This window comes from Camarhynchus parvulus, chromosome 1A (genome assembly GCF_901933205.1).
Source record: "Camarhynchus parvulus chromosome 1A, STF_HiC, whole genome shotgun sequence".
Classification (NCBI taxonomy): Eukaryota; Metazoa; Chordata; class Aves; order Passeriformes; family Thraupidae; genus Camarhynchus; species Camarhynchus parvulus.
The window spans coordinates 47,276,056-47,295,624 of NC_044586.1; positions in this window are offsets into that span (position 1 = coordinate 47,276,056).

Here is a 19,569-nt window from a genome sequence, read left to right on the forward strand (position 1 = left end):
GTAATTAAATGTAGTATTTTCTTTAAGGGAGTCTGAATTACTTATATTTCCAATATTTAGTCAGACATATGTGAATGTTTATTCCTTAGCCATGAAAAATCAAGTACTGAAAGCATCTACAGGAAAAATGCAATGTAAAATGGAGCTGTGGAGCATCTTCTGTTTTTCTTGGGTAGTATGCGAAACAAAGGATGGAATATGAAGGGTTTTTTCTCTGTCACTTTGTTTTACTGCTTGCACTGATACAGCTTATGGCTTCCCAAAATCACAGGAAAGTGGGTAAGGTTGGAAGGGACTCCAGTAGGTCATCTGGTCCAACCCCGCTGCTCAGTCAGGGCCACCCCAGAGCACATAGCACAGGATTATGTCCAGACAGATCTTGAATATCTCCAGTGAAGGAGACTCCACAACCTCTCTGGGCAAATTGTTCCTGTGTGCAGTCACCTGCACAGTAAAGTTCTTTCTCATGTTCAGGTGGAACTTCTATGTGTCAGTTTCTGCTCATTGCCTCTTGTCCTATTGCATTGAGAAGAGCTTTTCCTGTATTTAATCAAATGAACTAATAGACAGTAAAAAGAAGACCTAAAAAGGCACCCAGAATTCCTGCAATAGGATTTACAAACAGAGAGGTAATAGAGGTCAGATTGTTTGACTTCTCTTAAAACTGAAGGATGGAAGAATGCTCTCAGGCTTCGTACCACTCAAAACCAAATAAACCAGGTGACTGCAGAAATTACTGATTAACCTGGTGATTCCTTCTAACATATTGAATTTCTTGCTCAAATCATATGTTCTTGTCCATAAATAATTCTCTTTTTTGACACACAACAGTCCTGTCTGTTTTGATATGGAAAATGTGACACCAAAACTCCAAACTGATCTTAACTGATGACAGTGAGTGTTCGTAAATTGCTGCAGCCTGAAATAAATTGAGTGTGTCAACATGTTCCACAGAAGCAAAGTTCTGCCTTTTGACAGGCGTATGTAGGTTCCTGACAGTAAACGACAACAGATTCAAGCAAATTGACTGACTGCAAAGGAAATGGGATTAATTTTACTGCATGTCTATGATTATAGTGGTAACTACACACTGAACATACAAACACATAGATCCAAAGGTAAGAAAAGTGGGGTTAATTGTCATTTGTGAACATGAGAATTTGTTTCTTTCTACCTTCATGGTTCATCCATAGTCATAAAATAATTTGGGCTCATTACTTTCCAAATAACCTGGAGTGAAGACATAGTTCAGATCTTTTGGAAACGAAATTCACTATGTCTTACAGTTCTCTCATGTTGCTGATGTGCTCAAAGAATACAGAAAATTTGGTAAGTAGAATTTTTCTTTGAAAAAATTATCTTCCTGCCACATTTCCTATAGTTTCAAATCAGTGGTTCTGGCTTAAAGCCAAACTCTCTGATAGTCTGATTTTCTGATTTATCTCTGATGACTGATTTATCTCTGATACCTTTTACAGGTTAGGTCCAGATTTACAATCTTCCATTTTTTGCCATTAATTGCTTGTTTTTACTGAGAGAAGGCACATCTTTGCTAGTCATTCAACTATGTCACTTTACCAGTTCATCTAATTTCTCTGCTTCTCTTTTTAAGTTAAAAAATCCTTCAAACACTTGTATTGCTTTGCTCCTGTAATTTGGTGGTAATGACCTCATGTTGATTATGAATAAATGCTGGGCAAAATTAAAGACATACCCATGTTAATATATGTAAATTAGGAAAATAGACTTTGGAGATTTGATCAATAAAGGACTAAAAACTGTTGCATTAGGGACAATATAAGACATATTTAAGGTGGGTTATCTTACAGCCCAGTGTCCTCTGCATGTTGATTGGTTAGACAGGATAGTGGCTTATATTTTAAAGTACTGTTAGAAGCACAAAGATCACAGAAATTGTTGATAAACAGATAAAGCACATAATACTTTTAATTTAAATCATTATTTTATAGTGCTTACAGAATCAAGTCTGTGATAACTCTATGATATAAGCATATCAAGAACCATTTTCAAGTAGTTTGTTTTGTATCTGTCTATTATTTCCTGGGTGCAACACAGTCATTGTTAATTACTTTCCACATTTCTTTAATGAATTTGGTTTCTGAATTGGGAAACACACCTGACCAAAATCCCCTAACCCCCCAAATATACAGAGCTGAGGGAGCCAATTTGCAGGCTTTCAGGCACTATTGACTTGAATAGGAGACTATTCTTGGTTACCCAAAAAATGTGTACTGTATTCCATATCTGTGCTACATCATATGCCCAAGCTTGTCACTGTCCCTCTAACACCCAGGGGCCAGAAGCAGAACTGGGTTGTCTGGGCCTGGGTTCAGGAAGGAGGGGGGGTGCCAGGGTCACTTTAAGTGTTGGAGGACACTCATGCAGAGCCTCTTTCTCTTTTCCTTCTTGCCAGATTGCTGAAGAGTTGCTTCACTGAGCCAAAGCTGAAGCCTTCCTTTGTTTCTCTCTGGGCTCCTTGCTTGCCTCGGGTCTCCAAGAAAATGTACTTCTCAATCTTAAACAGTTTCAGGGCAAATTCCGCAAATGAGAGCTGCTGGTTTCAGTGCCCAGCACGTCTGTGTCTTTCCTTTCACAGCACAAAAACAACTCAGAACTGCAGTGCCAACACCAACTGGGTCCAGCCAGCTGAAAGAGAAGCCAGGAAATTGACACCACAGCTTTACACTGCCTCAGGTCTGGTTCCAGCCACTGCCCAAGTTCCTGGTTCCAGGTGCTGCCCAGGTTCCAGCCCTGACCCAGTTCTGCCAGTGTTGATGGAGCTCCTTCCACTGGGAGAGCTGTCCTGTTGGATGGCGCGGAGCAAATGGATCAAGGGGCATTTGACTGGTTTTGGACCCTTGGTTTCTTTTTGTTTTGTCCTTGTTCCCTGTTGTTGGCTGTTTGTAGGGAGAGGAGTCTGCCTTATAAATTGTCTTAAACCATGACAGAGGCAAATGTAGCTGACTCTGAACTCATTTCCTCCCTTGTCACCCTTTCTAGAGGGCCACGCAATAAAACTATTTATTATGAGGGTATTTTTAGTGTAGTGAATACCCCTCTTCCAGGGCATATCCATTAAGTCACTTTGGATGTATCATTAAAATTCCATCAGAGTGTTAGAGTAAATAATTGTTTTGTCCTTGCTCTATATCTGGAATTTTTATGGACATGCACATGGCCATGAAGAGTCTTCATTTGACTTTGTGACTTTGCTGCTGACTTTGTGACTCATTGAATGCCTCAATTTACATTAATTCATGAATACAATAATGCAGAAATAAGACATTTTTTCACCTTAGTCCCTTAAAGGGGGCACATTAGAAACACATCAAATTGAGTAATATTAGACTTCACAGAAGATGCCACTATTCCTGCCTTTTCCTTAAAAGCAGATTTGGCAGTTATTTTCATGCTAGATCTTATTTGCTTATATACTAATTCAGGAAGTGAAAAATCTATTTCGAAAATATTTCAACATGAATTTGCCTAAAACATGCCCTAGAACATAGCCTATTAAGGAAATATGGCAACAGCCTCCATTGACCCTGTAACTGAATATAACATTTCCATTTAGTTAGGTTTATTTATGTTAAATATTTCATACACTAATATGGGACAATTTCTGCCAAATTCTGAAGTCTTCTTGAGCCTTTCTTGACAAAACTCCAGGTTCCCCCTGAAACTCACATTAGCCGAAGATTCCATCTGGCAACATAAGATGCTTAGTTAATTTTGTAAGTTTAGATCCTATGGGAAGTGTTTCCTTACAAACAAAGTATTATCCTTTGATGCTCCTCCTTCTAATTGTAGCATTTCTAGCACTCTGGCACTGTATTTCTCACTTCTTATGTTTTTCAGTCCCTTTTATTATCTACTGGATCAACTAATGTTTTTCATTCCGCTGTAGGTGGGGAAAAAGTAATTGGACTACTATGGGAGATAATAATTTCCTCTTATCTTGTCCCTCAAACATGAATTTTTTATGAGGATTTGTTTGATCCCCTTCAAACCAGAAAGTTATATTAAAGTTTTGCTTCTAATCTGATTGGTCATTTTATTATATTGCATGTGCAGTAACTTTATACCCATTTAAAAATATATAATAACAGGAAAAACACAAAGGGAAAACTGAGAAGAGAGATGACAAAATCCTGTATGAGACTATTGTAGGGATGCTACAATTCTGCTGTCACACTTTAAGTCTGGTGAGGTGCAGACTTGTCATGCCATTTTCATTCAGTGAAGCAAGTCATGTCAAGGCATATTTTTTTCTTGCGCAATTGTTACACAGTGTTGAGTTCACGCCACTTATTATGGTACTAATTAGGCTATCTCTAAATTTATTATCATCTGGAGAAATTTATTGATAAAAGCTGCCAAGCTATAAATTCTGAACATGGAGGAAGTAGAAGGAAATAAGATAAAATTAGACCCTCTATTTATAGTTAGTGTTCTGGAAGTCCAGAGGGAGATGCATCTATTTCTGTCATGACTAAGCATAGATTGGAAAATGGATCCTTGCAGTGATACTCTTTCTTTCCATGTGCCTGTTGTGCATAAATGACTTTACCATTCTTGCCGCAACTCACTAATTCTAACTTGATCTGACAAAAATCAAAGAACAAGACACTGTGTAGATGCTAAGATGACCAAACAAAGACAAAATGGAAAGAAACAAGCCCACAGGCTGCAAGCAGGCTTAGAAGGTGTCTCATCAGGATCCTGCAAAATGAGTCAAAGTAGGGAAAAAAAGGAAAAAAGGTCAAGAAAATAATTACCCTTTATAAAGTTTGACTGCTATTCCTGGAAAAGTTTGAACTTTGTTGCTGCTTCTGGCTATCTGTACAAATCATGTTAACAAAAGATTTTCAATGTGTATTTTTTTTGGTATGTATATGTATATATGTCAGTGTGTGTATCAAATATAATTTCATAATCACATAAACCCTATAGTTCAGTATTTGATTTACAGTAATTGGGACTTTTGCTTATCATTTTTACAGTTACTCATCAAATAAACTGCCATCTTAAATTTCTTAAATATTTGCAAATCATCTGACAGGAGTTGCAAAAATGCCTCAGAATTTCAGAAGTGAAAGTACTTAGTAAATTGCAAGCTACTGAGGCACTTGGAAGATGGTAACGTGGAGAAAACTGCTGGAGCATAGCCCTTTTAAAAATAGCCTTTGCTTTTTTTTGGAGTAGCCTTGTGAGGAAAATCTGGACTCACAAAATGTGTATTGCCAGATTAACTGAACCCTTATGTGTAGTACTGACTTCACTTAGATTTGAGGCCATACAAATTAGACTTCTAAATTGTCAGAAACTGAAGAGTGAAGATTCCACTGATGGAATTCAGCTCACTGAATGATTTCTTTCCAAGGGGTATCTAGGGTTAGCTGTTTGCCTGGTTTGCCTCTTCAATCAGTGGCAAGAAATAGACATTTCCAAGGACAATTAATGCAATCTTCAGTGAAGTATCAGCCCTCAGTCAGCACTGATAATTTTTTCCTACCCTGAAGCTTATATATAAAGTTCCATGATACATTCTGAATTTTAATTCTTCCCAATGCCAAAAGACCTCCATTTTCTGACCTGGATGCATATTGAAAAAAACAGCCTTTTGATAATGGGGGGAAAGCACACCTAACACATTGGGTCTGTGTATTACTGATAAGTGATTTCCTTGCACTACATAGACATTTTTATATTTAGTTCCATGTATACAGGTATGAAGCAAAAAGACATTTTGAGAAATACATTTAGATTGTTTTGGTATCTTAAAATTTGAAATTTTAATAGCGCCACAGAAAAGGTAAAATACGTAAGTATCCTACACTGTTAATGTGTTTTACTGAAGAAATGAACTGTTATGCCACATTTTGTCATGAACACTAAACAGACTATCCAGAAGCATAGTTTGCACTGTTGCCATCAAAGTGTCTGGTGTAGTACATATAGAGTGATGTGATTTAATTTTTCCAATGTTATTTATATGATGACAATTAAGGGTCATACTAGCACCAAAGAGGAAACAGGTTTTTATGAGAAATACAAAGAATAGAAAAATCCTTTTGCTTATGTTAATTTGTTCTGAATGTAGAAGCAAAATGGAAAGCAGGATTTTTTAAAAATTCTATTCACAAAATACCTTGCTTGTTCAGGCAATGAGATACAAAATAAAGTGTGTGTTACTATGAGATAACGTTCACCTGTGGGGCTGTTGTAAAGGAAAAAAAAAATACAAATTGCATTCTAAAGAGAGCTATTGCCTTCAAAGAACTTGAGAAAATTGGTATTACTGCTAAAAACACTCTAAAGTACCTAATTAGGATTTTGGAGATGGGATTAGTGAACCTTTTTTAAGAAGAAGAAGCTGCACTTGTTAGAGCAATGATATATATTTCTACTTATTCAAAAAAGTGTAGTGAAACATAATGGCTGAATTCTTTCATATGTGCTCTTAAGTACAATGTTTTAAATATACAAAAAGAACGTCAAGGTTTCAAGGAGGCAAGTGGTCAAAAGTCAGACTCTTGTGCTCATGTCTTAGAATAGCTGTCTCAGTTTAAGATCATTACTTGTTTTATCTGTAATGGAACAGATTTTTATTGTCTTTGCAGTGATCTTGAATTCATCTGGAGACAGTTGTTCCCTTCAGTTAGTTCCTATTTACACTCACTAAAATCAGTGAAATAATCTTTCCTCTCCACTCTTTTTATTTTTTGAACCATTCTTACTCTTTAGCTCTTACTGTCTTCTGCACATTTCTTTTTTAAAACAAGGTGGTAGTATAGTATTCAGATCAGGAAAAAATGAACCAATGAATAAGCAGAGGCCTATTGATGCTGCAGAGAGTGAACTCCATTTACTTTACATATTAACTCCTATTTACCCATTCTAGTACAATAATAGTTTCATTTCTGTTGGAAATCATATTGCATTGTTGTTTCATTCTCAGCATTACTCCTAGAGAATTCTCACATACTCCTGTCCAAAATCCCTGTTCTGTGAAGAAACTCTTTCCCCCATATATTTCTGCAGATGATTCAGGTCCTAGTAATTGCAATAGATATTCCTGACATGAACTTTCTCCAGATGAGGAAAGCTCTATCCAGAATTCTAGCTGTGAAATATCATCCGTAGTCATCACTTCAATTAAAGTCACACCTGACCTTAACTAATGCTCATTGAAGATTTAAAAGTTTTTTTTTTTTACCAAGTCATTTGTGAGGAAATATAAACTTTTAAATTTTTGATTATTTTTTAATTAGCATAACTACTGAGGTGAGTATGGGAAGATTCCAACTAGTGACACCCAGGTTTGGTAAACTGCAGCTGTGGGTTGTGAGTACTCTGAGGTTCAGAAGTTATCCCACAGCACCTCTTGGTGCTTGACAGGATATTGAATGTATTTTCCCTGTACACTTCCTGACTGATTGAAGATCCAGAGTCATGACAAAGCTGTTCTGGTTTTATTCCAGCTAGAAATTAAGCTCCCCTCAGCCACTCACTCAATCCCTTTCTCTTTTTCCCCTCCCCCCACCCTGATGGAATGTAGAGGAGCATCAAAAGTAAAACTTGTAGATTGAGATAATAGCAGTTTAATAGTTAAAAATAAAAATAAATTAAAAAAAAAAGAAAAAAATGGGGAAAAAAAGAGAACACCCTCACAAACAAGTGATGCACAATGCAATTGCTCAGCAGCTGCTGACCTATACCAGACTCTCCTTCCTAAACCAAACTGGCCATCCTTCAAGGTAATTCCCCCAGTTTATATACTGGGCATGACATTCTGTGACGTGGAATATCACCTGTCCCAGCTATGCTCCCTCCCAGTTTCTTTTTTGTACCTTCTCACTGGGAGAGCATAGGACACACACAAAAACATAGTCCTTAATTTAGGATAAACATGACTTATAAAACCTTCAGAACAGCATATTATCAATATCATTCTATTTGTAATCCAAAACACAGCACTGTATCAGCTATGGAGAAGAAACTAACTATCTCAGCTGAAACCAGGACACCAACTCATCAATATTTTATGCCAGTCAGCTGAGAAATTTTAGGCATGTGTAGGTCATATAAAAAATGGCTTTCCAAATAGCAGTATCTTACTGGTTTTCACGGCGTATCTAGATGTATTGACACTTAGCAGAGCTAAGTGTCCCCATTGCAAAGATTCAAAGTGCTAAAAGAAAAGGAAGAAATAACAAACAATGACTCAGTCTGAAGAGAACAGTTGTTTAAAAAGGCATGTCTCATCAGAGGCCCCCCAGTCTTTGTACATGTATTATCCAAGGAAGGATACCAGCCAGCAACCTCAACGTGGCTGAGACAGGTCACATTATTTAACATGACTTGGAGCCTGTGTCTTTACTTTTCTGTATAAAGCCAAATATTTTACTTGCCAATAAAGCCAAACAGTATAAGGCCTGTCTTCAATTGTTTTGGGCAAATATTAGCCAAACCCAGCAAACAGGTGAACTACTAGAGTGTTTTTATTTTGGTTTCTTTACATATACTGACCTCAGAAAAAGTTAATGCTTTATCACCTACATTTCAGTGATGGTGAAACACAAAAACCACAAGGCATGTAAATAACTTACCTTATACATCAGTTATTATAAATCCAGTATATTCATGGCAACATGGCAAATCAGAATAGATTTGGATATTTTAGTCTATAATTCATTAGCTTGGTATTCTGCAGTGTGCTGCTTTCTAGTTCACCAAGCACAAGATGTAAGTTTATAAGGGGCAGGACAAGAGACTATGCAAAGGGTCCTCACCTTTTTGGCGATGGAACAAGTGAAAGAGATTGTGTGGCTATTAACAATGTTGCCAATTTCTGATGTAGTAACTGCTCAATTGGAAGGGTTTATGGGATAAACTATTTAATTGCTAGTAATGAGTGCCACATGAAATCAAAAACTTAGATGAGGAAACTCTTATTCAAACTGTTTTTCATTAGTTAAATATATATCAGGTAGGTGAGAGTTCCTTTTAAGAAGATAGCATAGACATCACAAAAGATAAATACACAGGTATCCCATGTAAGATATTATGTTTTTTCCACAGAATAAATATTTTCCTGTGGAAAATAACACCATCTTGGGTTATCTGCTTAGTCTTACAAATTTTGTAGAGGGGTTGGAAAAGTGGAGTTCTAGTTTGTAAAAATCCTTCCAGACAATTTGAGCAACTACTGTTTCTTCTATGACTTCATGTCCTAGCATCTTGCCTTAGCCTCTGGGGTTGGAATATATTTCATATAACTTTAGACATATAAAATTCATACTTCCAAGTATAAAGTAGTCACCTATGCTCCACTCACAGTCAAAGAGAAACAGGAACCTCCAAAAAGGAAATTCATCTGAGCTGTCTTATTTGGCTATAGCAGCATAGGACAAATACCCCTCTGGTGCCTACTTCTCTTCACTGACTATAAAAAGGGACCCCTGTGAGTTAACAGACAATGGGTATAATTTTTAGATGCTTAAACTAAGCCATATGTATTCAACTCTAGGTTCTTAATTAGTTCCTTTTGTCTTAACATTTATTCATTCAAAATCAAATTGTTTCACTTTTATGGACTGAGAAAGACCCACCATAGAAAATCATACTAGATTTGTGGTCATCTGGAAGGTGTGCATTGACATTCATGACATTGAGAGAATAAGCTGAATTTGGATCTCCTGACTTCTGGGGCATTTTCTATCTGGTGGTTCACTGAATACAGAATTTTGTGTTTTCTGGCAGACTCATCTCTGAATCCTATTTTGAGAAAGGGGTTGATGGATATGGTTTAAAATACAGGAACATCCAGCAAGGCAAGATGTGATGAGATAACATTTCCTATCAAGTGGAATCTTACAGTCCTAGTAGGGTCCCGGGCGTTCCTGAGGTTTATTACAATTCATTGAACACTGTAGGTTAAAAAGTGATTTGTGAATCTAGGTTTTTATGCATTGCCATCAAATGATTTTACTTGCTTTACCTTGAAATGTGTTACTGAAAACTCCCTGACAAGTATTCCCATTCTGAACTTTAACTGACACTAGACATTAAACACAAACTTCATGTGTACAAGTATTTATTAAGATGTTTTTCTGTTGTTAGATATTTAATTATACTCCTGTCTATAAAACAAAGATATTTTTTCCTTAATAGTTATTCACTTGCCCATAAACTGGAAGAAATAACATCATTACTAAATATAAACAAACCTACATCTTCCAATAAAATAATTAGAATTGTCAGTAGCAGTTTAAAATAGTGCAATGACTTATGTTTCTTCTGATGGCAAAAAGTCTTAATGACATAAATCAGTAGTCTATCAGGAACACATCAGCTTCGCTGTTTAAATTTTTCAGTCGTCTTCTGTTCACTGTGTAATTGATCACTCAAAATTTTGTCATCCTATTCCTTGAGTGATTTGACACTCTATAACTTTGGAAAAATTTGGCTTTAGCAATTCATTGAATTAAACATTGATAAGAATGGAATATGGACCATTACTTAGGTGAGCCTTTAATCAAATATAAGTTTTAGCAATAAATGAAGGTAAAACTTGCTTTCATTTACTTGTACATTCAGTGAATACTGAGAATGAGTAATGATGTGCTCACTTTGTGAAACGCTCTCATTATATTTTATGACCCATGATCAGTTTACAGCCACATAAAAGACAGATTTTATCCCAGAGATGACACCTGGAACAAGGAAAAAACTATTGATTGTATTAGATGAGGCACTTGTAGAAATTGCAAGTGATTGACTATTAACACACTGTCATAAAATACAGCCCTAACAAGTGAAGAATCCATTGTTTTAATCACAGAGGGAAAATCAAAGAATAAGGCTGTCAGTATCTACTGCAGCATAAATGAATTTTAAATAATGAATTAAGCAGAAATAATGGCTAATCTTTGTTTAAGCTGTTTTCTTTGGTGATGTAAATTATTTTAGATACATTTTTAGGTGCGTGTTTTTTCACACTGTAATTTTAGAAATCCCACACTCAACCTGCTGAAGGAGGTTTTCTTCTCTTACAGGAAGTCACAGTTCAATAGTCAAAGATGTTATTTAAGTCACCAGATGCCCTTTCATGAATGTTCTTTCTAGACTCACAATAAAACTTGGCCGCCACTACTTCTTAGATAAATGATGCATGCAATGTGTATATGTGTTGCCACAGAATTACTGAGTAGACATTTGTTGAGGTCTGGCTGCCCTGATTGAAGGATAGATGAAATAATTTTTTGTTTATAACCTCTTATTGTTATCCTGGACCCTAAGAGTTTTCACACTAAAAAAATCCTTTTTCCTATCTTCCAGTGTCTTTGAAACAATGCACTTACATAAAGCATAGTCATACTATCTGCTTCAAAAGACATTGCAACCCTGAAGAAAGGAATTAAGTAATTAATGTCTACAAGAACCATTTCTTCCTAATCATGATGAAATATTTTCTCTTGCCCACTGTGCCAAACACCTGCCAAACACATGTTCAGACTTGGCTTGACAATTTACAGCACAGCTGTGTGGCTCTGTTCAATTTTTAGTCATCTCAGAACTGGGAGTTTACCCTTGCTAGACTGAGTAAAAAATCTATGTTTTGGTGCCCATTCGTCACTAAAGTTCAAAAATTAAGGTCTCATATAGTTCCAGAGTTCCCACTTGTGTTGGTACATAAAAGAAGATGTGTCTACAGAGGTAAGGGCCAAACTCAGGTTATTTGAGAAAGGAATCTAAGTTAGACTTTATTTAGTCTGTATCTATTCTCAAATATTCTTGAATAATCTTTGCTCTACATGTTAAAGTGGTATAATGTCTTCAATAATATAAATAATTAGAAAAACAAATATGTTTTTCTAAAATTAGTTTCTAAATTTATCACATATCTCTGTGTTTGAAATACATCTTTAACAGCATAAAACTCTTATGTAGTCTAAAGGAGTTAGAAATCAAACAACTTTTGTGGATCTTGTCTTGTGTTTCTAGAATTCAATCTAAGCAGAGTACAGGGGTGTATTGACTGAGATGAAATTCAAAGATTTTCAGGAAATTGCCTTTGAAACACGACATTGATTTACAAATGAGATCCTACTTGATAAACTGGACAAAGTATATCAAACCAACTAGATTTGTATGATAATTCAGCTTTTTTCAATACAGTACTGTAAAGAAGGAAGTGTTTTTCTCTCTGAGGAAAGTTGCTCTACTCATTCATATAACCTAGGGGTAGGCATCTTGGCGCAAACTCAATTTTAGCTCAATGTATAGAAAATAAATAACATATTCCATATCCTTTAATTTCTTTATAGATTAAGCCTTTGAGAAAAAGAAATTATAGAGACTAAAAGATAAGATACAATATACGCAATGCCCACTGACTTCATGTACTTCCCTTTTATTTAATTGCTGATAAAAACAACAGTAAAAAAGGTGTTAAAAAAGGAAGAATGATAGAAGCATGTGAGAGTGGACTTTTATGGGTCAATGACTCAGAATATTCCCCAGTTGCAGAGGCATCAGAGTGCTTTGTTAGAGCTGAATTTAGAGGCAGGAGTCTTTTGGGTGTGTAATGGTCAACCTCTAAGATGGAGAGTGAATAGCGTGCTATGGGTGAGATAAGAGAAGAAAACCCTGTGGAGACAGAAAGGATGGAAAGGACAGAAAGGAGCCTCTTGTCATGCTTGCACAAACCCCTGGGTTGTAAAAGTTGCTCTCCAGCCCTATCCCATTGAAGGACTGATGGGACATCCTGGCTCAGAAACCTGAGAGGCAGCTATCTTGTCTTAGAAGGTGTCAGAAACCATCAAAGGCTCCCAGAGCACTCCTACACTCATTTCTGAGGCCTTCCACTAGAAGACTGAAAGCTTCTCCTGAAAGTAGGTACCTGGGCATTCCCACTAGACTGAGTGTATTTTAGCCCATTGGACTTTGTGTTTTGGAGGCTTCCCCCTCCACCTCCACCTCAGATGTGCCATCACTTTGACCAAGAAACATCTAAGCTGCAGCAATCAAGACTCATGAAAGGTTGACAAGGTGGTGAGATTTTCACACTCTTATTCTCTTTCTCTCCCTTTACACACTGATATTTTTGTGCTTTCCTATTGCAATGCCTTCATATTATTACTATAGATAATAACAATCAAAACAGCTACATACCTGCTTTCCTTTGCAGCCATATTGTTCTAAAATAAACTATAATACATTTCTATATATATGTGTATATATATTTACAAACATTGATCATTCAGTGTTGTTTCACTCTAATCTACCCCAAGGAATCTATTAACAAGAACCTGGGTTACTCTTGTCTCCTGTGATGTGCCATGAGAAAGCACAAGTACATTGGCTTGCTATAATCTGTCTTTTAATTTTTAACAAGGCAGTGGAATAAAATTGAGTATATAGGGTGCATTTTACTTAGTAAAATTGAACAATCAGTTGAAAGAGCAGCTGGTGACATTGTAGTAAATGCTCTCCAAAGCTAATTGAGAATGATAGAAAAAAATCTGATGTAATATATAGCTGCACAGATTTCCTTCTCACTCATTACGCACATCTGTTCTTCATTCCCAATGAAAAACACAGTTCCTCTGAGTTTCTTCCAAAGAAACTCATCCACAACTCAGAAGAAAAAGACACACAAGTGAAACACATGTTGAATTCTATCCACCCTGGATTAACGGTTGCTCTAACCATTATCACAACTTTGAATGCAATTTCAAGTATATAAACAATGTATATTTTCTTCATGAAATTTAAAAATATTTTGACTTTTGTTATTGTTGTACCCATATTATGAAAAACTATCTTCATAAATACAGAGAAATTGTTGCAATGAAACAGTTTGTGATCTAAAAGACACAACAAATAGGAATGTTGATTAAAATATATGTCTTGAAAGAAGAAAATCCATTTTGGTAAGTTTCTAGATGCTGATGCCATTTTCCTGACTATTTTCAGGTGTTTAAATATCCACAGAGCATTTTTTCTTAGTTCAGATATTAAATCAAGCCATATGTAAAAAAATTAAGAAAAAATACTCCTCCCTCATGTTTTCTCAAAGGTCTTAAGTACTAAGTATTAATTTATCATCTGGTTGTTAATCTAGTAAACAGCTTTGAGGTTTCGGAAAGTTATGTTCAACTAACAACATCCTTTTCAATTCACTATTAATTGTATTTTCTTGTCATCTGATACGAAACATCAGCTTTTCTGCTTGTACAAAGCCATGGAGTCCTATCCCATTTGATTTGATAACATTTTTTGCATCCTGCAAATTTGGCCCCAAAGTGAAGAAAATGACATGAATTCCTCTTTTGATGGAAACACTGCATCATTTTTTTCTAGAATCATATCTCTTCATGACTAAGTATGTCAGCTGCAATGGAGTCCAGAAATTGAAGTGGTCTTGTCGCCAAATGCTTATCTCTACTATCAAGATGTCAGTAATTGGGATTAATTATAATGTGACTGTGCTCCTGCTCGCAGTTGTTGGAGGCAATAGAGTTCAAAGATGCAGAGCTGTCCTATCTCTCATACTGAACCTGACCTAGAATTATATCTTACTCCTTCACAGCAGGATCTGTACCATAATTATTTGTATTTCTCTATCGTCCTCCTGAGATTCTGTAGCCTCACATCTTACCTGGCTTAATAGACCTATTCTGAAATTTACTATTAATTTGGGCATGTTGTTGGTCATGGATATGGAGTACAGACTTGCAGATGCAGGACAGAGGCTTAGAGTGCTGCATTGCAGCTTTGAGTGTGCTTACTGAATAGGTTCCACATGAGCTGTTTTAATTCATACTTCTAGTTTCTTTTAGTGTCACTATCTCTTCATGGCCAAATGACCCAGTTCTTTTATTTTTTCCATAAAATGACATAATGCATGGGTTCTCTTTTTGCAGAAAAGAAACTTGGGAAGTCTTTAGAGGACTTATGGTGGATATACTGTGTGACATTGACAAGACAGTGCTTAAACTCCTCCAGGCATGTGTAAAGGAGCAAAGACTCACCACTGAGTATTTACCATCATCACTTCATCACAATAAGAAACACTGCTCTGAAAAGGAGGCCCAGAGGAGTAATCCCATGTCAAAAAGTGATGAGAACTCTTATTCCAAATACCAGAAACACCTCTGAGACTTAATTTTTCATCCAATGCAATGTGAGACACTAGTTAATATATTGTATTTACCATTACAAGTGTATGTTTTTATACTGCCTAGCACAGAAAGTCTTTGAACTCCTTGGAGGGATAAAAGTCACCAGAACTAGTAAATTATACATTGTTTCACTGGGAAATACAGATGTGAGCAGTGTTTTCAAGGAGGACACACAATGATACTGGTGTTTAATGCATGTTTTATCTCTGCAGTCATACAGTTAAGATTTAAATGCATAAACCAAAACCCTATGTTGTCCTAAAGATTTTCAGCCATTTAGAAATGAGTTAATTATCTTATCTAATCCAGTAGAACTTTACGCGTCAGCACTAAAAGTGAATGCTCATTTAGCAACAATCATTTACCTAGACACTCTTCTAATCCAGTCTACTACTGCTAATTATGTTGGACTCTAAACACTGAAAAGTGTTGTCTGTTTTGTCTGGCAAACATGTAGAAGAATGTGAATTTTTGAAGGAAGACAGCTCTGATATATCCTGGGCATTTCACTCTGGAAAAGATAAAACATAACACATTCGTTTGTAAGCAAGTTCTCATATGTTAATAACATTCTGTCCTATTGATAGGAACATTAAAAATATTACCCCACTGTTACCCACAGTTTGACCTAGCTTCCTTTTTCTATTGTGCTCTTCAACACATTCTTCTGAGCGGCAGACTGATGCAATAGCTATGTGAAAGTCACTTAATCATATAAGGCTATAATTTTGTATTATATTATTGCATTTTTTATTATTTTATTATCTTGTATTATATTATATTATTTAAATCTCTTACACCTGTCATCAAATGAGGGTCTTGTTTGATAATCTTGGGGTTTTTTCACTCTATTTTCCTTTTTTTAATTTCCATGTTACTTGGGAAATTTGAGGACTTTTTTGGTAGTAGTAGCTCTTTAAAAATTGGTAATGATTTAGGTAGAACCACTGAACATCACTGAACAGAGGAGCCTTGTCTCCATCACCAGGTTTACAAAACCATAGAAATAACATGGCAGCCTCTGGCTGTGCCAGGCCAAGTCCAGATAGCTTTATTATGTGACTAAGGAGCAGACTCGGGCCCTTCCTTACATGTCCCAAACCCAACAGCACAACAGCTGCTAAAGTTTGAACTACTGTTAAGAATCTGCAACTAAAACCCACTGCATGTCTTACAGGGAGCAATCTGAGTATATGGTGATGGGCTTGGGAGCCTGCCAAATCTTAATTACTGCCTGGACCACAGGATCTCTGCAACAAATAAATTAACTGAGCTTCTTGCTGACTTTCTGTTCACTGGTCATCCATAATTTTCCAACAGCATATTATTAGAGTAATGGCTTTAACTTTATTCTCAGCGGAGATGTCCACAAGTGATTGCATTCCTTCAGATTTCTTGTTGGGAAGCCACAATTCTTCAGAAATTATACAGTTCCATTGCGTTTAGGAGCAACCTGGTATTCAAATGGCAAATATACAGCAGAATATTAACTGATAAACTTTTAGGGTAGGATTCAGTTCCCAAAACATGTGTCTATTAAATCAATTTAGGTGCCTCAAGGATCTGCATGTGTCTGGAAAATTAATACAAGGTTCTTCAGCAGAATCTAGGTTTTCTGAAACAAAAGCTGCTGGCCAGATGAGAAGCTGCAGAACAGCTCATATTGTAGTTGCCTATATTCAGACAACTGTGAACCTCCCCCAATGTCTAATCCCTGCTTCTGAATCCATAGAAATTGATAAATTGATAAATGGCATGTACTCCCATTCAGATGCTGTCAGCAACACATTTGCACTTGAATCTACTTCCCATTTTCCCTCTGCTACTTTTAGAGATAGCAGTTCCTCAGACAGATGGGAAGCCTCTTGCCCTGGCTAAGCCTATTTTGAAAAATTCTGTGACTGTATCCAGTTGGGTCAGAAAGATGTTTAAATAGTAAGCTTTCTGAAGGACTTTCCAATAAATCATCTCAAGTTTTTGGCTTTTCCTGGGCTAATGCATGAATATTCTGTTTAAAAAACAAACAAGGGCTTAAATGACCAAATGAAGGCTAATACTCTTTTGGATACAGCTGTGAAAATTCTATTCTTAAGCACTGATGTCATCCTCTCTCCACATTTTAGGAAAAACAATAATTATATGGGACAGTTTATCCTTTTACCAAGATCTGCAAACAGAGCCTGATTTAATTGTGAGTTCTCTTTGAACACTTTACTTTGGACTTCCAGCTGCAATGTGAAGGTATAAGCATCAGAAAGTCCTCTTACTTTTTATTTTCTTGTCTAAGAAAAATAAAATTTAACTATAAAAACCTGATTTAGAAAATGTATCAAGATGGCACAACTGAAAATAGCCTTTCTTTTGCTTCCAAGATTTGCTACAGGGTAGCACAGCCTTCAAAAGTCAGTGAATATAAGCCTCTGAATTCACCAGCCTTCCAGATTCCAACAAGCTACAAGACCAATATGTAGCTCCATAGGCCTATAAGATGCAAACCTACTTTAGGAAAGTAATAATAAAATTTTGCTGTCCTCTCCAGATAAACCCTTTCAAGAACAGTGCTCTATCTTTCAATGGAAAAGAGTGGCTTGTATGTTCAGTCTGCTCTCTGTGGGGAAAAAAAATCGGATTTGCCAGTTTGTGATGAACACGTGAGCTGTGAAGAATTGTTCCTGGGTCTGACAGCACAGTTAAACACAAAGGTGAAAGATTTTTTTTACAACAGAAACACTTTCTTTAACTTTACAGAATCCGCTTACTAAAGATGCACATACTACCAAATTTCTGTTTAAAGTTCCCTTCCTTTTGAGAACAAGACTCAACTGAAAGAATTTCAACTCAATAAATCATATGTCTCTAGACAGCAACCAGCAACAGAGAGGTAAGTTGAAAGCCATCCTAGCCCTCCTTTAGAATAACAAAAATATCAAAAGATTTTGCAAATGCGCAACATCCCAGAAACAAAGACAATGCAAGTTTTAAATTTTGAAGTTTTGCCAAGAACAGTATATGTTTTCTTAGATATAAAAGAGATGCCAGAGAACAGATGTGGGTGTGATATTGCTTCTCAAACAGGTTAAGTATTTATGGTCTTAACTTTTAATATAATCTAGTAAAAAATCTGCTCATTCTAATCAAGGAAAAATGTCCTATTTGTTGCTTAATTTCCATAAAGTACCAAAAGGGCTGTAAGACAATAAGAAGATGATGTTGAGATGATAATATTACATTTATAGATCAGAAAATGCTGGTCTAGTTTTTTCCTAAATTAGTATTTTGGAGCTTAAATGAAGTGAAACAATTTTGCGTATTGAACAAATTCTCAGAACATTTGACAGTACAAATTTGGTAGTTCTTGAAAAGTAGATATACTGTTTTGAATGAGTAATTAGATATAATTAGATAACAAATTAATGAGCTGAAAAGCTTAAAAGTGATGCAGAAAAAATATAGCTGAAATGAATTACAGAGAAATACATAGATGACAAAATGAAGTATGTAATGCTCAATAATTTTCAAATATTTTAAAACACAATTACAAGTATTTTATACCTATTGAATATCCTTTTATTTATTTAATTGGCAATATGATTTTTTATCTGCTTTTGTATTCTTTGCACCCTTATATGCTGAAAGTAATAGTCTATCACTTTGTGTGACATGGATGAAACCTGAAGGTTATTTCCTATACATGCTATAGCACGAATGGCTGTGTGAGGCTCTGTACATCTATTCGCTCATGCAGAACTTGGATTTCTGTTTCATGTATCCTCCAGCCCCCACAGATGCATTTCCAGTTCTGCCTTCCTTAATAATGTCTACATTCCTCTAACATAATTACTATGCACCCATTGCTGTTTTGCTTGGTGAAGATTGCTCATATGTGCTGCATACTAATTCAGGAAACATCCACCATTGGTGGTAAACAACTAATCTATTTCAAGCTTTTTTGCTCTCTCTCACTGTAAATGCAAAAAACATTTTACTAATATTTTATGCTAGATAAGAAGGCTTTTTTTTCTTGCAATTTTTTTCCTACATTATCTCAAATGCCAGTAGATAGAGTGATAATGCTGCTAGACATTGCAAAATTTCCAGGAAGATTAATACTGTTCCTTTCAAAATAGATGGTTTGTTAATAGGAAAAATAAAACCAAAAAACTACTACTCAATACTGAGATACAGGGAGATGTATAGCATCCCAAATCAATGCATGCAGATATGAGTTATGAGGCTGATCCAAGTCAAAACTGTCTTTTCAGTTGACTGAGCAGTACTAGTACTCTAATCTTATGCCAGTTTCACAATATTATTTGGAATTGCAGAATAAACATGGTACCCAGAAGGAACATTAATT